Raw genomic sequence first — 24,880 nt, 5'->3', positions numbered from 1 at the left:
TTTATAGGTAAGTGTTGGAGATTTTTAACCTGTCCAGATATTGAGTATTATGTTCTTTTTTTAAAACAAAAGATATTTGGGCAAAGGCCAAAAGTAGTCTTTTAGAATTAAGAAGAAAAAATACATTCATAGATATAAATCTGAATGATAAATGCTTACTCTTTATATAGAGATTCTCAAAATGATAATTAGACAAGAGCTTCATGAGAAAACTTGAAATTTTAAAAGATAAGGCAGTATGTATTTTTTGTAAGAAAATTATGAACCATAGGGAGGATTCTACCTTGACATTAACTATGAAGAACACAATGATTTAAAATCTAGTAGCACTCCATTGCCTTAGGCCGGAATTAATCACAAATATCTTTCATTTCTTGATGTTACATCTTCTATCCTTGGTTCAAAATTAAAAATCTCAAAACTATTGTAAATTTTCAAACGTTTTTAGAAGGCATTGTTATCAGAAAAAATGAATTGCTTCTGCTAGGTACATTTTTAAGATTGACAATTTTTCTTATATTAAATATTAAATAGGCTTTCATATCATGTTACAACTTGAGGGGCTCCAATGAGACAGCACCAGCAAATCCCCACAGCTAAAAGGATGATGTTCTATTACATGGAAGTATCATTTTATCCCAAAGACCAATATGTTATATTTTAAAAATTCACTTTCCATTCATTAATTCACTAATCCATACATTCAACAGATAGGTAAATAAGCTTGGTGCTAGGCACTGGGAAAATTCCACTGCACAGGTTTCAAGGACTTAATTCTGAGTTTTTTAAAAGAATTGCCAAAAACTCATAAAAACAGACATATGGATCAATGGAACAGAATAGAGAGCCCAGAAGTAAACCCACAGACCTATGGTCAATTAATCTTTGGTAAAGGAGGCAAGAATATACAATGGAGGAAAGACAGTCTCCTCAGCAAGTGGTGTTGGGAAAACTGGACAGCCACATGTAAATCAATGAAGTGAGAACACTCCCTCACACCATACACAAAAATAAACTCAAAATGGCTTAAAGATTTAAATATAAGATAAGACACTATAAATTTAGAAGAAAACATAGGCAAAACATTCTCTGACATAAATCTTTGCAAAGTTCTCCTACGGCAGTCTATCAGGCAATAGAAATAAGAGCAAAAATAAACAAATGGGACCTAATTAAACTCACAAGCTTTTGCAGAGCAAAGGAAACCATAAGCAAAATAAAATGACAACCTATGGAATGGGAGAAAATATTTGCAAATGATGCAACTGACAAAGGCTTAATTTCCAGAATATATAAACAGCTCATATAACTTAATAAAAAAAACCAAACAACCCAATACAAAAATGGGCAGAAGACCTAAATAAGCAATTCTCCAATGAAGACACACAAATGGCCAACAGGCACATGAAAAAATGCTCAGTATCGCTAATTATCAGAGAAATGCAAATCAAAACTAAAATGAGGTATCACCTCACACCAGTCAGAATGGCCATCATTTAAAAGTCCACAAACGATAGATAAATGCTGGAGAGGCTGTGGATAAAAGGGAACTCTCCTACACTGCTGGTGGGAATAGAGTTTGATGCAGCCATTATGGAAAACAGTATGGAGATTCCTCAAAAGACTAAAAACAGACTTACCATATGATCCAGCAATCCCACTTCTTGGTGTACATTTGGAGGAAACTCTAATTCGAAAAGATACATGCAGTCAAATGTTCACAGAAGCTCTATATACAATAGTCAAGACATGGAAGCAACCTAAATGTCCACAGACAAATCACTGGACAAAGAAGCTGTGGTATATTTATACAATGGAATACTACTCAGCCATAAAAAAGAATAAAATAATGCCATTTGCAGCAAAATGGATGGACCCAGAGATTGTCATTCTAAGTGAAGTAAGCCAGAAAGAGAAAGAAAAATACCATATATCACTTAAAAATCTTAAAAAAAAGAAAAAAGAAAAAAAAAGGACACTATGAACTCATCTACAAAACAGAAACAGACTCACAGACATAGTAAACAATCTTATGGTTATCAGGGGGGAAAGGGGGTGCAAAGGGATAAACTTGGGAGTTTGAGATTTGCAAGTGTTAGCCACTATATATAAAAATAGGTTAAAAACAAAAGCAAGTTTCTTCTGTATAGCACAGGGAACTATATCCAGTATCTTGCAATAACCTTTAATGAAAAATATGAAACGAGTATATGTATGTATATGCATGACTGGGACACTGTGCTGGACACCAGACATTGACACATTGTAACTGACTGTACTTCAACTTTAAAAAATTGCCAAAAACTGAAGCCTTTTTTATCTTTACTGACATTTCATGGATTTCAGTGAATATTCAGCTGCTGTTATAACCTCAGCAAATCAATCACAATTCATAAGATACTATAATCCTTAAAGGTCATCTTTTACATTCCTCGTATATAAAGAATAAAGGAAGGCAAATATAGGCATGATCGGGGACCAAGGTGACATTATTAGGTTTATCACGTGACACTGTACCTTTAAAACAGAGCTTGTCAGGCATTATTGGGAATTAGAGGTAAGTTATTTTGGATTCAGCAATGCTTTGCTATATAACTCCAAAAATAAATGGACTTCTTGCTCTGCTCGTAAGGATTATGGAAGTGTGCCTCAAGCTACCATGACACAGATCTTAAATAAAGTTACATGAAGGATGCTTGAAGTTATAATGTTATAACTTCATAGAAACTTTCTGGAAGAGTATTACATAAAGAAAACTGGTATCATTGCCTATAAAAAGGGCAATTTCAGCCTACAGAGTGATTTGTATTCTCACTTTCAAAATAAAAATTCCTCTATATAATCCTATAAACAGAAGAGGATCATTTTCGGCTTATATGGATATAATATTTCTTCCTCCAAAGCCTTCTCTCAATGTAATCTACAAATCCCCAAAGCACTTTTTGAATAGTCAAGCATTTTCAAGTATTTTTGAGTATTATTTGTCATACTATGAAATGAATATATTTACAAATGTATTCTATGATTTTGGGAGTCAATCTGTTTTTCAGTGTATTTTTTCTTGGTAAATTTTCTTCTTAAAACTCATATACTCCCAAGAGCCTTGGCTGTATTGAAGTGTCACTTGAGTTTAGTCTGCTGGGAACACAAGTGCACAGAGAAGAACAAGAACACTTCAGGACACACCTTCATCTACAAACAGCGTTATCTCCAGGGCAGTTTATAAATCTCTATTCCTGAGAAAGGAAGGCTTCAGTGTTCCTGGGGGATTTGTATTACAATACAGCTCAACAGCGTAATTTATAGGCAAGGCCATAATTGCTGTGAATTAGTGGTGACTTGTCCAAATCTGCGAGCACAGTGTAACAACTTACATTCTGTTACTAACAAAATGAGGGAAATAATATGGAATTTAAATTGTATAACTGATACAGGAACATTTAATTTTCATATGAGGTTATGGTTTAATTATTTTCACTATCTTTTCATTCCAAAATAGAAAAAGTATGTTTATGTAATACATTAAGATAAAATATACTTTTACTCTGTAAAAAAACTTAAAAGAAAAAAATGCAGCATTATAAATAACTTCTTTTTACCCTTACTCTTGCCTGTTTAAAGTTCTTTAAATGTCTTAAAGCCTCTACCATTAGACTATTAAGAAAAAAGTGCCAGTATTCTGCCAATTTCTCTATAAAATTTTCTATGCATATACCTATATAGCTCATTTTATAAAGCTACTTCATTATCTATTCAATTTTGTATCTGTTAAAATAATCATCATGATACCCAGTATAAGTGATAAAGTATCAATACAAAGTAAAGTCAAACCACGCTTGCATGAACTCTTATTTTAATTTTGTGTGTTCAATTCGTATCTTAAAGTACTGAGTACAGCTATTTAAGAAACAAGGGCTGTTACCTTTCTCCTTAACCACTAGTCTTCAACCATAATGTGGAAAAAGAAATCTGAAGAGATTAGTGGTTACCGGAAGTGACCAGGTCGGCACCCAAACCTGGGATACAGACCCATTCAGTTGTGAGAATTTCACCTGGGAGGTACTGAACACACATACTAGAATGGCTAAAATAAAAAGAGTTAACAACAAAAGCTGGGGAGGATGTAGAGACACTGGACCACTGACACTTGGCTGGTGGGAATGCACAGTAGTTCAGCCACTCTGGAAAACTGCCTGGCATTTTATTACAAAACTAAATATGCCCTTATCCCATGACCCAGCAATTATACTCCTGGGCATTTATCACAGAGAAATGGACATTTAAACAGTAACACAAAATCCTGTAAACAAATGTTCACAACGGTCTTATTTGTAATCACCCCAAACTGGAAACAACTCAAATATCCTTTAACAGGGTGAAGTACTCAACTGCGGTACATCCATACCATGGAATACTACTCACTAATGAAAAGGATGAAGCTACCGATAGAAGCAACCACTTGCATGAACCTCCATAGAATTATGCCGAGTGAAAAAAAAAAGCCAATCTTATATATGATCATATTTATATAATATTCTTGGAGTGTCAAAATTACAGAGCTGGAGAACAGATTATTGGTTGCCAGGGGTTAAAGATGGGGGACAGGTGTCGGGGAGGAGTACACGGGACTGGTGAAGCACTATGCTGTATACTAGAAATGATCACCACACTGTACGCTGATGATCCTTCAATTAAGGAAAAAAAAGAGCACATGGGGCCTCCCCGTACATTGTTTTGCAATTTCCAATAGATCTATAATTATTTTAAAATAGAAAAAATACTTAAACCATATTCCTATACCAAAGGAGCCCTGGGACACAAGAGCATCCAAACAATCAATTCACAGTTAAAGGGTTGGTCAGTGTTATGGTCTTAGCCCTCAGCTGTGGCAATTCTAGGCACCATGCCCTCTAAAATAATTCTTTTCCTTTTCTACCTTTCCTTTTACTGTTCTGCTTACTATTTTACTTTTACTTTAAGGACATAAATACATAAAGCTGGGTATAAATGTAATTTCATTTCTGAGGTACTTTTAAATATAAGCTGTGCACTCGGGAAAAGAATTTCACCATTGTAAAGAATAAAATAGACCAAGAAAAAAAAAGCTTTCTTGGATTATGCGGCGTGACAAAGAGTTTCCCTCACCAAACCTGAGTCAGGCTCCTCTGAGTCCTCCTTGTGACTAGGCCTCAACCTTGGCCTCTGTCCTTGCCGGGCCTGCACAGCCTGATAATCTCCCACCCCTGACATCTGATCACCCTGGCCTGCCTTCAGAAAGAATTCTGTTGAGTTGGCTGAGGAAGAATCTCCCTATCCCTGATGACTCCTCTTATTTATTTTCCATCCACTGACCCTCTCACTGTGCTCACTGGCTGTAAATTCCCAGCTGTCTCTACTATATTCAGAGGTGACTCCAATCTCCCTCCCCTATGGCTAGTGCAATAGTATTGAATAAAGTCTTCCTTACTGTTTTAACAAAGGTCAAAATATGTTTTCACTTTAACATCTGAAAACTAATGATAATGGATCATGTCCAGCAATAACATTTCGTATTATTTTAGCATTATTAGGAGAAATAGTCCTACAAAGGCGTATTTTTTTTTGAGCAAAACAAATTAGTTTTCTCAGACTTCACAGGGATGTTTTTATATACACATGCAAATATATGTGCATGTGCACACATGCACACACACACAGATAGGCATTTGCCTGAGGGGATGCCTTTTGAGCATTCTGTCCACGTAACACATTACTCCATGCACGCATGCCTCCATACGGGCGGGTGTGTACTCAGAGTCTAGACACTAACAGGTGAAAATGTCCATAAAACCAAGACTTCTCTGAAACCTTAAGCTTGTTTCCACCAAAAAAGAAAGTAACCTAGCATTTCTTAAATGCCTATTATGTAACCAATACTCCAAGTGCAATTCCATTTTTACATATCGTTCTTCATTTAGTTATGATGTAAACCCTATGAGTTACTAATAGCATTTCCATTTGAAAGGTAAGGAAACTTGAGAGGCTTAAGGAATCAACCTAAGGTCACAGAGCTAGGAAGCAGCAAACGAAGGGTCTCCATCGAAGGCTCTCTGATATTGTGCTTTCCAACCTACTGCCTGGAGTGATGCTTTTCACTGAACAATCTGATCACTTTCAAAATGTCAAACAGCATCGTACCTGCCCTGGCATTTTCATTAAAAAAAAAAAAAAAAAAAAAAAAAAAAAAAGAAAAGGTGGGGAGGGTATAACTCAGTGGTAGAATGTGTGCTTAGCATGCAAAGGGTCCTGGGTTCAATCCCCAGTATCTCTGTTAATAAATACAAATATCAAAATTCATCAAACTGTACATCTGAAATATGTATAGTTTACTGTACAGGAATCATACCATAATAAAGGTTAAAAATATATAAAAATAACAAATATACTTCAATTAAAAAATAAATTTACAAATTAAAAAAAAATTTCCTCTTGCCATAAATAATAAATAAATGAACCAAGGTACTTCCCCCCACCCCAATTCTTTTAAAAAACAGCATTAAAAAATAAAAATAAAAAAAGAAAGATCTTTTGGTTCAAATGAAATCTTAACCAGAAGCCCAATATTCTGGAAGAGTAGAAGACAACATCTAAGCTCTTCTTGCTGGAATGGCAGGGCACTAGAGGATGGCTCTTGCCCTCACACCTGTTCCCTCTTCCCATGTCAGGGCAACATTGCTCCTCTCCTGCTCCAAGTAGCTCTGGAGAAGTCTTAGGGCTCTGAGACGCAAAGGTCAAGACGTTTCACTGGACCACCATCAGGAGAAAAGTCTCCATGGATGCCTTGCATTGTGTACATCTTAGGAGGAGAGGCATTGGCAGCCTTTTGTTTCAGATTATCTTTTCAAGGATTTCTATCCAGTGAACAACCTTGGGAAGGAGAGAGAGTGTCTCCCTCACCTCAACCCCAAGCAATGGGCAGGTGTGTGTTTACTATCAGTTACAAGAGATTCAGATTCTCTCAGCTCAGGATCCATACCTGTACAACAGCATTCCCCTGGGCTGCTCTGGGGAACCTGAGGGGCAAAGAGAACCATTGTGAACAAGAAGCTCGTGCTGCTGGCTGTGCTCAGAGTAATGAAGTCCTCTGCCTCTGACCCAAGAGTCTCGTGTCTTCTGCCAACATCCAAGAGCCAGGGGTGGGCTAAGTTGTTGGCTTGCAACTAGGATAAAGTCTCAGATCCTTCACAATTCTTGACAACCACCATTCCATAACTTACTAAACACATACTTGTGTAGTACTTACTCTGTATCGGGTGCTATTCTAAACGGTAGACAACTAGTAACTCATTTATTCTTTGTAACAATCTTATAGTCTAGGTACTATGATTATTTCCATTTCACAGGAGCGAGAACTGCAATCACACATGATTAAGTAGTTGGATCATTCCCATAAAATGATACGCATTTCTGCATATTTATAAGCACCAAATGATTTTCCTTCTCCAGAGGGAAAAAAAAACATACATGGAAACCTCAGACCAATGCAACTATTCTCCTCTCATTGGTCTTGATCAGAAAGCCCCAGTCTTCAAAAAGGGTGATACAGAACCACGACCACGTGCAGAAATGTTAAAATCATTCTCATAAATGATGCATCCTGACATGTGGCAATCTGACAGGGAAAGTGTGGACTATTTCTTTAAAGACTTTCCAGGAACTTGAACATTTAAACTTGAAGCTGTCACTTCCTTGGAAAATGGTCACAATTCCAACAAACCGAGTACTAACAACATAAGCATCTTCCCCAAATTAGACCCTCGGTAGCAAGCTTTCAACACTTGGGAGGTTATCTTTGCTTTATAAAGCTCAGTCTCTTGACGTTCACTAGCTAGAAAGATGACGAGAAAGTGACAAAAGAAAAAAAAAAAAGGCCTAGGAATCTAGAATTTCACATGCATGTTTGCTGTGAATCAGCTCGACTTCCATTCACGTAAAATCTCTAGAATGAGGTATGTTACTACAGGAGCCCCTTTCGTTTGTTTCGAACATACCTGGGGGCAGTCAACAAGATAGATCTCTCTGGTGAACGATTATAAAGCTGGGTAGACTGAAAAAGGAATGTCAAGAACAATCTGAAATGAAAGATGGGAACAGACATTGCACAAGAAATGCAAATGGCCCTTAAATACATGCAAAGATGTTTGCATATAGAAGAGAAATATACAGTGACACCTCTTTTCATGTATGCAGAAAAGATGTACAAGGCGGGCAGTACCCTGACCTGGGGAGGCTCTGAGGAAGCACTCCCACACCCTGAGTAGGCAAACTGATGCATCAAAATTAGAAACTGCAATGCACTCTTTGACCCAGCAATCCTACTTCTGGGGGCTTATGATACAGACACACCTGCCCCACACCAACAGCCGAATGCATGAGCCTTTTCTAGGTACATTGTTCTAACGGCAAAAGATTGGACACAAGCTATGTGGACCAGTAAGGGAGGGATCAAATAAATTATGGTATACTTTTACAATGGAATGCTATGCTGTTGTTAAAACAAAAGGATGGGGGGGTGTGCATTTTTGTTACAAAAAGTTCTCTGGGATATATTGCAAAGTGGGGAAAAAAATAGGCTGCAAAGAGTGTATATGGAAGGCCACTCTACATAAGATGAGGGAAATACATTTGTATCTGCTTATGATAATCAGGAAAAAAGGCTGGGAGTCTGCCGTCAACACTTAGAAATAAACATCAGCATAGGAACCACATAGTATATTTCACCACTTTGGGCAGCTTAGGAGTGACAATGTTTGTACACCAATTAGGGATTCCAAAAATCTTCTGAAGAAGTTTTTCTTAGGATGTTAGTATTCAAATTAGCATAAGGGTCAGACATGGAATACAATCCTTTGAGCTGACTGTTTGGAACAACTTTTGAAGCCCCCTGGGGTCACAGTTAGGGCTTGCGCCTATCCCAGTTACGTTCATACTGTTTCTTTAAAGGATCCACAGCTAATCAGCAATTTACCTGGTTAAAATTCAGTAGGTTTGGTAATGCTTTGAAGGGGACACTCCCTTCTTTGGTTTTCTGCATTCAGAGGATTTGCAAAGGAGCTAACAACAAAGGGATTTAATTAGAAAACGAGATTAAACGGTCGATTTTTGAAGAGGAACCACGAATACATATTCTTGTGGGCTTTTGCCTGATTACATTTGTTAATGAGGAATGCCAAAACATGCACACCAAAAACCGTTCAAGGTCTTTGGGTAGCAAATTACACTTGTAAATTTGATGTAAGTTGATCACTGGAAGAACTCACACTCTTTGAAGATTTGAGTTCATAAATGTATGAAAGAATTAAACGGTTCTTTCCCCTGGTGATATAAAGTATTAAATGGCAGGGGAAAAAAGTGTTTAAAATCAACTGAGGAGATAATTCATTTTGACAATTATTCAATAAAAATGTTAAATAGGAAAAATATGTCGGGCCAGTTTTGACCGGATGAATAGAGCAGAAACATGCAACAGACAAACCAAAGGATGACAAGTTGGGCCCTGTCCCCTCAACCTCCCTATCTTATTTAATGTTATTGTTATTCAACTATGGCACGGTAATCTATCCCATCCCCAAAAGACAAAGAAAGGAAGACCACTTCTGATCAGCAGAAAACTGGCTAAGCCTTCAAGAGGGCACTGGCTCCCCATCAAGGAGAAATGAACGTCTTTGTAGACTGCATCTTAGATTGTTTTGTTAATACGTAAAATCCTCTCTCTTGAGCATGCAGAAGACTCCTTTCAAAAGGAAAATGCAAGTCAATGAGGATTAGTTTGGCTTCTTGGAGGTCAGAACTAAATACACAAAACTAATAAAATGATGCTGAAATAAACAAGAATGTGCAATTGCTCATCCGCAGGGATGATGTAACTAATACTGACATAATTTCCAAGCAGAAAAGCAAAACTAGGTCAAAACACGTTGGCCTAACATAACAAGCATTTTTGCTCCCAGAATTTTAGCATGTAGGCTGTGTCTGCAGGCAGTCATGTCCTCTGTTATCAGTGTTCCGGGCTGTCACCAACTATTCATGTCTTATCACTCTTTGTTAGTTAAACCAAAACAATGTAGTTTACATATGAACTATTCAATTCTGACAGCTGAAATGTTAGAAAGGGGAAATGTTAAAAATATTCAGAAAGTGTCTCCTCCAGGCTGAGAAGCATTAAGCAATAAATATTCATTATTTAATAGTCTACTATCACGTTTTTCTCTACTCAGAAAGCTATATCCCTTTCTCAATTTTACAACTTTTTTTCTTCCTTCGCTCAGAGCACCTGCATCAATCTCTCTTTAGAAATCCACTTTAAACACTAACCAATGAGAAAAACGGAGTCGCTCACCAAATAGCCGTTTTTTCTATTCTGCTTCCCCCACAGGTTGACAGAAAGAACTCACACTTTCTTCTCCCTTCTACTTGTTCCATTTCACTCTCCTGCACTATTTCCGCGAGGCATGGCTGATTAATTCATAGAAAAAAGGACTCCTCTCACTCCTTCAACTTTCTTCTGGGTAAACAAACTCCTCCTCATTTTCTCTGACATTTTCACACATATCTAAAATCAGAGCAAAGAATATACAGACAAAGTAGCACAGGCCTCGAATCTAAGACTATCTGGATTTTTCAGAGTATTTTCTCCTAAAAGTGACACGGCCTTTCCCGATTCTTGACTCAGTATAAACCACCAAGCTATTTGAAAATTGTGTTGGATTTCATTAGCACATTAAATGAGCATGTGACCTTGAAACATCCGAATTATATCTTACTAGAGGGCACGGGGTACAGTCAAAAGAGAGTAAGATGGGAGATCTGGAAGACCCAGGTTCTAGATGTAAACTTTGCTCCCTAATGGAAGGTAAAGTATTCCTCTGGGCTGACATTTCAACCCACAAATGTTAAACTTTTAACCAGTACTCTTTGTCTGAATTCTGAATGCATTTCCTATAGGAGACTTGATCTCGTATAAATAAGTTTCTAATACTCGGTGATGCCTTCCACTTATATTTTGCTTTATCTGGCCATTTATCTTGTTCTTGGTAGCTCAGCACGGTATTCAACAAATTCCATTTGTCAACACACGGCCCCTTTCCTCTTAATTGTTTAAGGAAGATCACCTCAAAATACATACAACTGAAGCCATACATCACACCTTGACATATAACAGATAACAGTCTACCGTGTGGACCCTTTGCAAATGTATTAGTCCTGTTGTCTCCACAAACCACTCAATGTCTCGGAAATTTCTATTTCACCATTTTAAACATAACTCTCAGACGCTCTGTCATACCCAAGAGCAGCGAAAATGCCTTGTCTGGCATATGACTTGAGTTTCACTGCATTAAACGTGGCCGCCATTTGCAGGCGGTGGAGCGCAGGACCTCAGCCTCCTCCCAGAAACAGACTCTCAGTTGCTGGGTGACCTTGGGCACGCCACTCACCTGGCAAAATAAACCAACTGCACATGGACCAAAGGCCTAAAACCTGAGGTTGGTCTCAAGGAGAGCAAGCCAGAGCCTATCTTTGCTTTCAGGCTTTGAGCTGTTGGAGGACACGTCCCGTTTCTTAACCATTTCTGTAGCCCCATCAAGGAGCAGTAAGCCAAGCTGTCTGCCATGCTTTGGGTGCTGGTCTCACCCAGAGTACAACCGAGTTGACTAGACGGTTAAGTGACTGCAATGTATTTTAATTTTTCTCTAATGTCAATCTATTCAGTCCTGGCTGTTTCCCCAACCTCTCTAATACCCTTTCTTCCTCATACTCCTCTGATCTTAAAGAGCATTTTCCACTCTTTCATGCCAAATTTCATCCAGCAGGCATCTGAAAAGTATTTATTGATTCTTACTGTGTGCCAGGTATGGTGTTTGGACCTGGGGTTTCAAAGGGAATTAAGATGTAACTCTTGCTCTTGAGTAACTCAGTCCCAAGAGAGGCAGACAACGGAGCAACTGGGAATCTAAACACCATTTCGAGTACTTGTGAGGATAAGAGGACGCGCCAGCTACATTCTTTCCATTTATTCTGATCCAAGTTGACAGTGCTCAGCTCACCAAGAGCGTACTTACAAACAACCCAGACCCACAAATGCCATCAGTCCCTCGCACGGCCCCCTGTGGTTCCCTGCCTGTCGCCCACCAAGACCCCAGGGACTCGAGAAATTCAGGCAGGATGCTGAGAAAAGGACAAGCGAAGAGGTCTGACCCACAGGCAGACGCACCAGCAAGTCCTGTCTGCCAAAGGCACGACCCTGCCCACAAATTCTGTCCCTGAAAGGGCAATCAGAATTTTTGCAGCTACAGGCTCTACTGCTGGCTATTTCCTCAATTACAAATTCATTCTGAGGGTTACAGGGCTAAAACTCGGGAGCTTTAGCTCATTCATATGGATTCTCTCACATCTGGTGGGGACCACTGTCTAGAGAAAACAGGAGTGTGGTCTGGAGGTGGGGGAGGGGACGGTGGGAAGACGGGAAACTCAATTATGGAAACTCAATTCACTGTGTATTAGGATAGGCCTGGGAGATACATCTCAGAGGGATCTAGAAGATATTAGAAGGGTGGAGAAAGAAAGGTGAAAAGTAGTGCAAACTTTTCCTAGTTCAAACATTGCCAAGATCCGGCTGTTACCAAAAGGATGGCAACTCCTTCTCCTTCCATGTTCCATGCTGTGTAATGTGGAGGCATGTCCTCAAAACTCAGAACTTAAATCTGACATTAATCAGACTGGTTATTTTTTAAAATAGTGTTTTTAGATTGCTCCAATCACGACACCATTTCTCACTGGAAACTGTTCTGGATTTCAAACAACAAACTCTTAGAGCATAAAGCTTTCCTTGATTGGGGACCGCCTCTGAGTTATTTTTCTCTATTGAGAATAATTAATTCAATTACGATCTACTAATTGCAGTAAATGTGTGTAAACTAGGATTCATAAATTTCTACAAATGGCTATCTGGGTAAAAATTAACTCCATTTCACAATTACAAACCATTTCTCAAGTCTCCTAAGCTCAGTAAAGTTTTGGCTCCTACTGATTTATTAAGCGGATTCTAATCCATATAAATATATTTATTAATGAGCAGGCATTTTGCCCATGAATAATTTACATCAGGCTATTGGCACAATAAACTGTACACCAGATTGAAAGTTCTTTGAGGGCAAGGACCATATTAAAATCATGTTTGCAGCCCCAAAGTGGCCTGGCATATAATAAAAAATTTAAGCAGTTTTACTGAATAAACTAAGGAATATATTAATTCTATAAGTAGTTAGTAAAGGTCTTTGATAAGAAATGAAGGAGAACCTTTGTATTATTCCTCCTTTTTGTACTATTTCATCATAAATGGTTGACTGTATATAAAAATTCACTTGTACTACTAATAATTAGGACTTCTGTTTTGTTTTGGTTTTTTTTTTTTTTTTTTTTGGTTGTCCTTTTTACCCAGAACATCTCTTATATCACATAAAGCAGGGAAGTTCTCAGGGATTTGGGTTTTTTTTTTTTTTTCAAAGGTAAGTTCCCACTAAGCAGTTTTTTTCCAGAGCTTCAATTTTCTGAGTTCCTTAACACAACCTGAACTTCTACACATCATTAACCATCCTGATCTGGGTCAATGAAATCTCTTCCTCCAGCGGGAAAAAAGATCTTGTGGCTCTCGAAGAGTCCCTAATATTTCATGTTTTCATTTAAAGGAATTTCTAGGACATGCCAGTTCATAAAACTAGGCAAACAATCTTCTAGAACAAACCCCTGAGATGAGTTTCATGTGAAATAAAAGGAGATGATAATAAGCCAGAAAGAATCGTGTTGATAAGCTGTGCCATATCTTAATGGAGATAAGACTCCTGTTTGACCTGACTTTATAACCTTTCCTTTAATCACAGTGTATTTGACATTCTCTTCCTTGAATGAATTCGTTTTCACTGTGGCTTTAGTCACAAGATTAAAGAATCGCTACCTAATCGTTCCTAATAAGCACAGCGATTCTCTCTAACTGGGATCCTGGCTCCCAGCAGTGGTGTCCACCGCAATGCCTGGCCTTCCGTCATACACACTTCAAGCCTGACCTCTGCAGGTGGGTAACTGAAATGCACACACCACCCAATCGGACTGTGGTATTTCTTTTTAAAATCCCACCAAATACCGAAAATACAAACATTCATACTATGTACAACAGGGAAACTGATATAATATGTTGGACTTCCCTTTCATTTTATAAGCTGCTTTTTGAAAGTAGCAACCACTTGATGAAAAGCCTTTAAATTACATCTGCAATATACCCTGGTGGTGGCTAGCCATTAATTCTTTTTGCCTACTGAGAAAAATCCAAATGATTTGGATGAACTGGGATCCTCAAATTATGCAGGTTTAAAAATGCCCTGACCAGTTCCACCCTTTTCTAATCAAACAAATTACTGTTTGTCCAGTGACCAAATCCCCACCCCCGCCCCCTTTCACCAATGAACAGCCAGGTTGCCATAGCTACCTTGGATGTCTATTTACCACACAAGGGATCAAAGCCAGGAGACATCCACATACACATTTAGCCTTAAAAGTTGCTGGAATGTCTGCGGATAACATGCAACTACCAATTAAAGGATTTGCTCGCAGCCTAGGCGGTCCATAGCCAAGCAAACTATGCGCACAACAAATGGCCAGGAAAAGCCAACTAGAAAAAACTACTTCAAAACGACCAGTAAAGATCTTTAATCTGACAGTTATAATCACAATTATAACATTCCCTTCAAAGGAGAGAGAGTAGGGAAGAAATGAAGATTCTAAGGTGTGTTGAAGACACTGGGCCTCCAAACCATGTGCAAAAACTTAGAACATTACAATGTCTGCTGAAAGGAACACTTCACAGACCATACTTTAAATTCTGGTTAGTTACAGAATCTTTCCATTTGATGTCATAAAAGCTGCCTGATCTCAACGCTAGGACAAACGAGAACAGAAATGCCTTTTACATTTTTACAGGCTTGATTTTCAAATGAAGGAAACCATGAAACATACTTGGGACACTCCATGCTGGTTACAGAATAAGGAAAGGGCCGCTGTAGGAGAATTCCGTTTTAATCCCTAGACTCACTTTCCAAGCCCGCGCAAGGAGTCTGTCTTTCTGGGTGGGTAGTATTCACCTCAGATTTGTACCAGACTTGCTGTGTATCTTTCTACTTCACCTTTCTCTGCCTTCAAACTCACCATTTGTTCAATAAGGATCAAATTGCCACCTCCATCTCTCCTGGGGGTGTGGCAGAGAATAAACAGATCATGTTTGTAAAGGACTTTCTAATCCTCAAAGGAAAGATTAATACAAAGACATTCGTTATTAAATCAGATGTCCTTGGGCATTTTAATTCTAATCTAAGAATGCAAAACAGGCTCATCAAACTGAGTCAAAAGCTTCCTTGTAACAGCACCCTTCTAGCCTTCCAAGAATTGAGCAGCTGCTTAGAGCACTGGCTAACCATCTTATTCTCTCCCTTCACACCATAAGGCAACTGTAAGGATTTGTTTTAGTCCATCAGAAATAGAGTGAGCACTTTACTCTCTTGGAGTGTCTACTAAAATCATGAGGATATTAAAAACACAAAATATATCTGGGTAGGCAATTTTGTCTGGAGAACCCGATTTTTTTTTTCCAGCTCGAGAATGATTGATTCTTCTGTGTAGGGACAATGGGTGGCGTGCTATTCGAGGAGGATATGTGCAGTTGTGGGAATGCCACAGGCAAACCTGTTGTTTTTGGCTGGGCTTCTAGAACAGGTGGCCATGCCTTTCCTTTTGCCTGGGAACACATCAAATTCCTTCTCAAGGAAGTTTCAGAAGTTTTCCATTTATGATCAGAGGGCAGAGAAACGTTGGCACACGCTTTAAAGTTACTTCCTGATAAAGGCCAATAGGGTTCCCACTCTTCTTATGGCCTAACTCAGCATGATCCATCAAAGAATACTATCCTTCTGTGCCGTTCTTTGGCCGCCAACCTAGCAGAAGGCAAAACCCCTCTGAATCTCATCACCAGTCAGGTAGCTTTCAAATTTTGCTGTCAATTTCTGGCTACCCACTGTGGCTAGGCAGGGGCAGGGGACTCTTGGCTGCAACGCCATTGTTCAGCATTTGTGCAGCCCTAGGGACGGATCACTTCTCGGCAAAGAGATTGGATTTCATCGCTGAGCTGATGACACATGGACCTGTTTGATAGTTAACCCTGCAAATCCAGCTGGGGCTGCTGAGCTGAGATGACGAAGTAGCTGGTGGATGCCACTCACCCTGCCCAGACTCTAGTTTCCCCCCAAGAGAAACTCAAATAAAGTTAGGATTAATCCAAGCCAATAACTCCACCATCTCATTCCCCTCCACATTCCTGCTCTGGCTGTTGTGGAACAACGTGTCAGATTCCTGAAACGCTGGACCGCCCAGATTCTTTGGATGGGCAATGACTCCCCCACCCCCAACCCTTCTTTTCTCCCCTCCTATCCCACCCCCTAACCCACCCTCTTTTCAAACACTGAATAGGCCAAAAAATCATGGGACATAGGTGTGGGATAAAAAGTTGCTCATTCATTAAATAACTAAGGAGTTATTACATGTGTACCCTTAAAACTCCACTACTGGGCTGAATTCCAATTCACGTGAATGCCACAAGGAGCCAGGCATGGGAAAAATCATGCCAAGCTGGAGACAGCATGCCTTTGGCATCAGGAATGGAGAGTGCCCCCCCACCCCGCCCCATTCCAGAGGAATCATGTGGGAACGGGGATTCTGAAAAGTGAGCTCAGATACCACCGAGAGGACAGGTGGCTCCGCACCGGATCGAATGACTTCTTTGTTCCAGCCGAGGACCTTTGTCAAAAATGTTTGGCGTTCCTTTTTTTCCTTTTACTAAATCCTTTCCACTCAGGCTTCTTGCTTCTTTCCCCCATCCCATGTGATTGCTCGACAGAAAAAGAATGGGGTCAGACCGCGAGTTTGCATAACTTAAAAGAAACTGATGGTTAGCCCCAGTCTCCAGCAAGGTAACGGCAATTCGCTGGAAACACACAGCACTGGCCGGTCCAAGTGTGCTCTTGGACACTTGCTGCAACTTGCCAAGCACGCTTGCCTAGCCAGCAGGTGAGCAGACAAAAAGGCAAAGGGTCTTTTCACCTGAACATACTGTGGGGGCTCTGCTTCCTCTCCAGAGGCTGCAGGAAACGGACAGAAAGTTCTAACTCTCTCGCCCCAGCCCCCGAAGGGAAACTTTGCTTCTTATGCAAATCACTTCTCCCAAAGCGCGCAGGGTGGCGCGTGCCCAACCCACTTAGAAAAAATAGTGCAGAGCTTTTCTGGTGGTAATAAGGATGCTAAATTTTCCCACTTGGGTTTACTGCGAGCTAGCAAGAGCAGTATCATTCCTCCTGGAATTCCCTGCCCTTGCCAGACTGCTCCCTGACCCTTATATGAGTACTGATCTTGATACTGAAATATTAACATAAGATTCTGCTATAACTTTGGTTGAGTTATAAATTACACCCTTGTTTTGGCTTCATCCACCCACTTTTTTCTTTGCTTTTCTTACTGGCAAAGCTATAAACCTCTGCCTGTGCTGATAAGGAATTTTATCATCATGCCCCACAGCCACGGAAGGAGCTGCTGGTTTAGTAATTCTTTTCAAAGACTCAGTTAAGTAATCCCCGAGCCCTTTCTCAGCTCACTACTTTCAGGGCTGTCTTCTCAGGTCCAGAAGCAATAACAGTTTCAAAACTGCTAGAATTGGAAAACAAATCTACATTTTTCTGGAAGGACTATCTGTGCTCATTTCGGACTGGTTCCCGCCTTCTCAGTCATAAACTCAGTAAGTGCTCAGGACGGGAAGCCAAAATGAGATAAGAGACCCCGTGTAATTCTTTTTCAGGATATTCAGTTCTCTTTATTCTGACCCAAAGCATAGGAAAGGCTAAGAGCTCGAGAAAGATCCTGAACAATACATTCCAGCGACTGCAAACTGGAATTGATTTACATATTCTACAAACCGCTTTTAAGCCCTTTACAATGACGCCCTGACATCCCATCACCATTAGAGGCCAAAGTAGGGAGAGGTGGGGGGAACCTCGGGAAATCTGCTTCTTTGGTCCCCTTAGGACCCCTTAGGAAAATGCAACCCCGTCTTTATGCCAAATGGAAGGACTTGGCCAGGCATCTGCTAATCCGGCAAGCTCTCCGGAGTAACATCCCAGGGGTACCGGGCTGCACCCCCCCCCCCCAACTGGCCCGTGCAGCCTCCGGAGCTTACCTGCCTCATGTTTAGAGTTCCATGACCCATCCGGCAGGGAGCGAGCCTCCTCGAAGCACACGCGGCGGTCTTCGGAGGGGAAACACTAAGCCCGACAGACGCCCTCAAGACAAAAGCAACTCAGCGAGATCCACAGGCAGCTGAGAGCACGTTTTCTTCCTCTTTTTCTTTGATCTGTTGCTACACGCACTCTCTGCCCAAGACAACGTCAAGTTTCTCAAGCTTCTCTTCCCAGCCTATGAAAAGTCGGGCGCAGGGAAGCGAGGACCGCCTGGCTCTTATTTCAAATCGGGTCTCAGGAACGTCGTAGGTGGCTGGCGTGGGCCCCGGAGGAGCCTGGCCAATCAGGAGGAAGGGGAGGGTTCTGGGAGCCGGGGAGGCTGCCTCCGCGAGGATTAGAGAGCTTTCAGGATTTAAATGACTGAAGGCAGCTGGAAGCAGCCTCCAAAGCTCCCGAAGTAAAAGATGAGTTCTATTCTTATCTCACAGCTCTGGGTCGGCTCAAAGCTTAACTAGCTTAAGCCCTTGCCTTTTAAGAGCTCCCTGAAAGCACGAAAGCATGTAGAAGGTGCAGAGCTATTTCAGCCAGGAAAGGGCCACACTCAGGCTTATTTGGAAAAGGGGATCTTGCACCGAAGTCCTGCTTTTGCAGACTGGGGAGGAAACCGAACTGTTATTCAGAACACCTTAACTGAAACCGGGACTCCAGGGAGGGGGGGTTCACCCACGTCATTTCCATATAGATGAACCGTATATCCATCTAAGACAAACAAATCAGAATGGGAACGTGGGCACAAATCTGCCAAAACACAGCAAATGAACAAGAATCTTCCTCTATGGGGGGAGCGAGGCCCAATTTCAGCTAAGAAAATTGTTATCAGAAAAATAGACACCACAATGAATATATATATATATATATATATATGTTCATGTATAACTGAAAAATTGTGCTCTACACTGGAATTTGACGCAACATTGTAAAATGATTATAAATCAATAAAAAATGTTTTAAAAAAAGAAATATCAACTAACCAAAAAAAAAAAAATGACAGTAACAGCCAGTACTTTACTATCACACTGAAATCATTAATCAATTACTGAATGAGCTACTATTTATTTTAATATATAATCACAAAGTCTTGGTGTATATATAATCAAAGTGTACCACAATAATGTAAAATGCAGAAATCATTCAACATATTCTTAAATTGCTTCTTCAGTTAAAACTAAACCTACATGTAATGGTCAATAAATTTGAAGAAAAATGAAAAAAGGAAAAAAAGAAAAAGGAAAAGAAATAGACACCGATGTTTGGTGCAGAAGAAGTTTTTAAACAAGTGTCTACCTTTCACCATGGTTCACCTTACCTACAAGGTTGAGCTGGTGAACTTATTAAAAGGGGAGAGAAAACATCTCAGTAGGATGGGAAGAGAGCAAGCTGGCTTCTTACAAACTGAAGCCCGTGCTTGGATAGAATTTCCAACGTTTGCTTTCTTAATTTCATAGAAACGGGAACTCTTTTCAACTCTTAACCACTATGATTTCCAGGCAAATTTGCCTTTTGGATTGCAAAAAAGTGCAAGCCGAGCGAAGACTACTTTGTGTAGCACCAGTCTTGTATCTTTTCCCCAAAGAAGAGGCTGAAATTTTGTGAGAATAATTCAATATATAAAAAAGGTTGGTATCAGAGGGGGGAAAAAACAACTTAGCAAATAATGCACGGGCAGCTTCGGGGGTATCATTTGAATGGGTTCAAGAGATGTCAGCTCTGCTCAGTTCTATGAAAACTTAGCAGCCCAGTATCTGGACCTGGAGGTCCATGACCCCATTCCAGCCCCTCACCTTAGCAGGTTAAGGGTCCACCTAGTGACATGAGCTGACTTCAGTCCTCTCCTTGTATTTACTACAGAGCCCTTCACTCTAAGGTAGACTAAGATTTCTCAACCTTGGCACCACCGACATTTGGGGTCAGATCATTCTCTGTGCTGTGCACTGCGGAATGTTTAGCAGCATCCCTGGCCTCAGTCCATGAGATGCCAGGAGCACTTCAACAGTCATGATGATCAATAATGTCTCCACCCAAAACCAAATGTTCCCTGGGTTGGGGGCAGGGGTGAGGGTGGGGAGTGAAATCATGCTCAATTGAGAACCACTGATATACCAGCTATGAAATGTTGCTTCTCAAGCTTAACCATGCAAGGAAACTTCTGAGGACATTGTTAAAAGTGCAAATTCCCCAGGGCCTCTGCTCCAAGGAAATCTGATCAGTAGGTTTGAAGAGGAGCCTGCAGATCTGTTTTATTCCACTGCCAAAGGACTCAGATTCACTCTGAGAAACACTGCACCTATCCCTGCCCCAGGTATGCCCTCAGCCCCGGGGCCACAGGAAACTACCCAGGGCTTCTGCCATTAAATCTCACTGGAGTTAAATCCCAAGGCACATCTGTTCATCACCTTCAATAGAAGCTTCTCATGATTGCATCTGCCTTCTGCTGTCATCGCCTCCCCAGTAAATACGAGCTGGGATTTCCTCTCGCAATCTCTGTACCCTGTCAAAATTTCACCCATCTTTCTTCTCCTTTGGCCCATTCCTACACCATTCTACAAGGTCAAAATGTCACCACTGTTTAGCGGCTTCCCCAAATGCTCCAAGATAAATCAATCCCTCCCCTCCACTCTGCAGCTTATAGACACTCAGTGGTGTGCTGGTAAGTGTTTAACCATCAGCTCTCAAAAAAAAAAAAAAAAAAAGCCAAGATTTGTTGTAGTCTCTGCCAATTTCCATAGTGTAAATACTCCCGCCTTCCCTGCAGCTGAGGCCCCTAAATACACAGTTGGGAAGAGCTGCGCTGAGCCAGGAGAGGGTAAGCACCAGCTTGAGCAAACTATGATACACCTCTGCTGTTGCCCTTCCACGCTGCGCTGTTTTCTTATATTCTTGAGTCTGTCTCTCTTAGCAAACTATCAAAGTCTTGAGAGCGAGTATGGTACCGAGTCATCTCTGTAACCTCAGCCACTTTCACTGCATACGCACGAGCCCACAGAGCAAGAGGGAGTCAGCAAACGTGTGTGGAAAGAGAACAGGCTGCAACACGCAGATTCCCTGTGATGGGGACACCGTCTGACTGCAGCCACTGCCATGTTACAGAAGGGAAAAGAATCTCTGGGAAAATTAAACTATTCAAGTGACCTTTTTCCCATTATATGTCTTCTGGACTTATGAAAACAATAAGCGTAATGGCATCTTTATCCTAACACTCCCACATCCAAGCCGATACACAGGTGAGCATGCAAGAGACCAGCCTTCTAAAACAGAACCTTAGCTCCATGGACATATTTAGGAGACAGTATATTTTCTAATTTTTTATATGAAAGCATCACACACTTTTGCATCCACACAATATAAATCTTCTCCGCCAAAGATTTTAAGATCTCCAGGAGGAATATATATGATAATCCCTGGTAGGTACATGAAAGGGCAGTTCTGCTGGCAAGAGAGATACAGAGATGGATGGTGCTCCTCCCTGCCATCTTCTCTTTCTGCACAAGGACAGGAATGCCCCCAATGGGCTCAATAACAAACACGACTTCTGAGTACCTACAAGAGCCAAGCATTTTACAGGCACATTTACCAGGCACATTACAGATGCACACCATTTCATCTACACTAAAGTACCAAAAAGTAGACATCACCACTGTTGGGCTAAGAATGAACGGACAGCATCATTGAGGCAAAGTAAATAACCCAAGGTCTTATGGTTATAAATTGCTATATCCGGAATTAAAGTGTTTGGGATTAGAATTGCTCTGCTTTTTGTGGTAAAATAGGGTGTCTCCAGAAATGACTCATAAAACCCCTCAGCAAAGTGCACAATGTAAATGAGCAAAGTCTACTTTTTTCATTTACAAATAAACATACTTTTTAAACATTTCTAATTAAATAAATGGCCCCGGGGGGTTGTCCATTAAGTGAGGATTAGATCCACCTACTGGAAACTGTCAGCAAGTAAAGTGAAGCAAGGAAAGAAACCTGCTTCACCAAAGGGTGGGATGTTCTGTTCCCCAGTCTGTGATTAGCAGCATTTGCAAATGTCAGCTGAAGGCATGTTGTTGTCCTGACAGATCTTCCTTGATGACAGCAGCCTTGATGACACTCCTGTGTAGTTATGTGCAGGTTTGGTTATAAAGAGACCTCCACAGCCAATTTAACATAGGTTCCCGGGTCAGTGTTCCTGAGGTCCATCCACCATCACTGGACTGGATGGATACTGGTAAATAAGACATCTTAGAGGACAACTATCAGTACCTGTGCCTCCGCTTTCACAGCTCTATTAGGTCAGAGCATAGGGGATTAGTGTTTGCGGAAGTAAAAAAACGGTTCACTGTTAGTAACTTCATATGGTTACTGAAATATGTGTAAGGACACATCATCAACAGTCAATGAAAGGAGGGTATAACTCAGTGGTAGAACACTTGCCTGGCAGGTTCAATCTCCAGTCTGTCCCACTAAAAATTAAAAAGAAAACCTAATTATCTCCCCCCAAAATACTTAAAAAATTAAAATGTGAAGTTACTTTAAAAATGCTAAAATAATAATAATAATAATTGAAAAATCAATGAAAGCCAAGCTGAAGTGGCCTACTCAGCCACCTGGGAAATGCCTGGTCCAAGTGCACAGTCTTGGAGGGGCTACGCAAAGACTGTTCTTATTCTCCTTCAGAAGTTCCAGAAATCCAGTTGTTTTATACTTACGATGGCTGTGGAAAATTTGAGGTGATTAGTGAAGATGATTTAAGTTGACAATGGCATAAGTCCCTACTTAGGAAAAAAAAATCCCTCCTTAGTTCTTACAGGATGTCATAAAAGAGAAACAACTTTCTACTCACTGACTGCAGGTACCCATTAAGTTAGTTCCTTTTGGTTAACGAGAGCAGTGTGGCATCCCACAAGCATGGGTTGCAAATGTGATGTGGAGTCCATTTCGGTGTTGACGTGGCCACTAAACTGGGCAACAGACCTCAGGTAAACCAACTAACATCACTAAGCCCAAGTTTTTTTAGTGGACAGTTGGGCAAATTATGGACTGGATATTTATGCTCCCCTACCAGATTTCTATGTTGAAATCCTAACCCCCAGTGTGAGGGTATTAGGAGATGGTGTTTTGGGGGGTTCACGAGGGTGGGGCCCTCAAGCATGGGATTAGTGTCCTTATAAAAGAGACCCCAGAGAGCTCTCTTGCCCCTTCAGCCATGTGAGGACAAAGCAAGAAGATGCTATCTGAAACAGGAAGTAGGCTCTCACCATACCCAGAATCTGTCAGCACCTTGATTTTAGAAGCCCTGGACTCTAGAACTGTGAGAAATCAATTTCTGTTGTGTATAAGCCACCCGGTCTGTGGTACTTTGTTACAGCTGCCCAAACGGACCAAGACAAATGAAATCATACATGGGAAAGTTTTTTTTTTTTTTTGCAACTGTTGCTTACTGTGTGAATTTGGATGACAGACTCTGAAAAGAAGGGAAGAAATCTGTGGATACAGAAACAGAACAAAGAGACACTCATAGTAAGCACTTAATAAATACTTGCTGAATGAGTGGCCATTTGAGCACGAGGAAGGACTGCATCTTGGTTAGCACGAGGTTAATGCACACGAGCCCTCAGCCTTTTAGGAGAATGTACCCTAAAGGGTAGACTTTCAACAGAGCACAGAGCTGCCTAGCTAGTCACCAGTCAGGGTTTTCAAGTAATTGAACTGCATGTTTCCTCACTTGAATATAAGGAGTTAAAATAATCATGTTATCTTAAATTTTGATTATAACTTACCATTTAATAATTCTGTGCTTTATGAGGTGAAATATTTGGACACTATCTAGTTTTTGTTGATTAAATATGATTGATCCTTTGTTATCTCCCTCTTGGTGATCTGGTGAAGGTTTCTGCATGAATTTAGCAATGATTTTGGTATAATTCTCCCACTGTCAAACATTCACCACACTCCCAATTGAACCTTCTGCTTCATGTCAACATAATAATATCCTACTTCAAGAATCCTTCAATTTCTGAATCATTTTTTTACTATAATCTTATATTTAAATGTTAGAGAAAAATTATTGTAACAATTCATTTTTTTGTCTTATTAATCAATCCCTTTTTGAGATTCTGAGGTCATCGAGGGCTGTGATCAGTCTAGATTCTCCAGAGAAATAGATCCAATAGGATATATAACTCATATATTGACATTTATTTCAAGGACTTAAGTCATTTTGAGTAGTACTAAGCCTGACATTCTTAGGGCAGGCGGATAAGAGCTCATTCTACAGTTTTCAGGCAAAATTTCTTCTTCCTCAGGGAAACCTCATTTATACTCTTATGGCTACTAACTGATCGGATGTAACCCACCCACATTATCAAAGATAATCTCCTTTACTTAAAGTCAACTGATTATAGATGTTAACCACACTGACAAAAACACCTGCACAGCAACACCTAGATGAGAGTTGGAATAACTGTATTATAGCCTAGCCAAGGAACTGTTTTAAGTCCCGTATAACATAAGCATAGAGTATAAGATCAATT

General features: G+C 40.4%; 1 protein-coding gene across 2 annotated transcripts in view; it reads right to left on the bottom strand.

Moving 5' to 3' along the window:
- The window catches only part of MID1 (midline 1), a 577,456-nt gene that overhangs the window by 139,887 nt on the left and 412,689 nt on the right, over positions 1–24,880 (bottom strand). Inside the window, exon 1 of one of the 2 annotated variants that reach the window (XM_064482591.1) lies at positions 18,305–18,712. The exons of the other annotated variant lie outside the window; for it this stretch is intronic. The gene's annotated coding sequence lies outside the window, so the exon portion shown is untranslated. Of the gene's footprint in view, positions 1–18,304; positions 18,713–24,880 lie in introns of those variants that run through there. 2 annotated transcript variants of the gene reach the window in all.

This window comes from Camelus dromedarius, chromosome X, assembly GCF_036321535.1.
Source record: "Camelus dromedarius isolate mCamDro1 chromosome X, mCamDro1.pat, whole genome shotgun sequence".
NCBI classification, from domain to species: Eukaryota; Metazoa; Chordata; class Mammalia; order Artiodactyla; family Camelidae; genus Camelus; species Camelus dromedarius.
The sequence above is the reverse complement of the archived record's forward strand: the minus strand, read 5'-3'. Positions and strand labels throughout refer to the sequence as shown.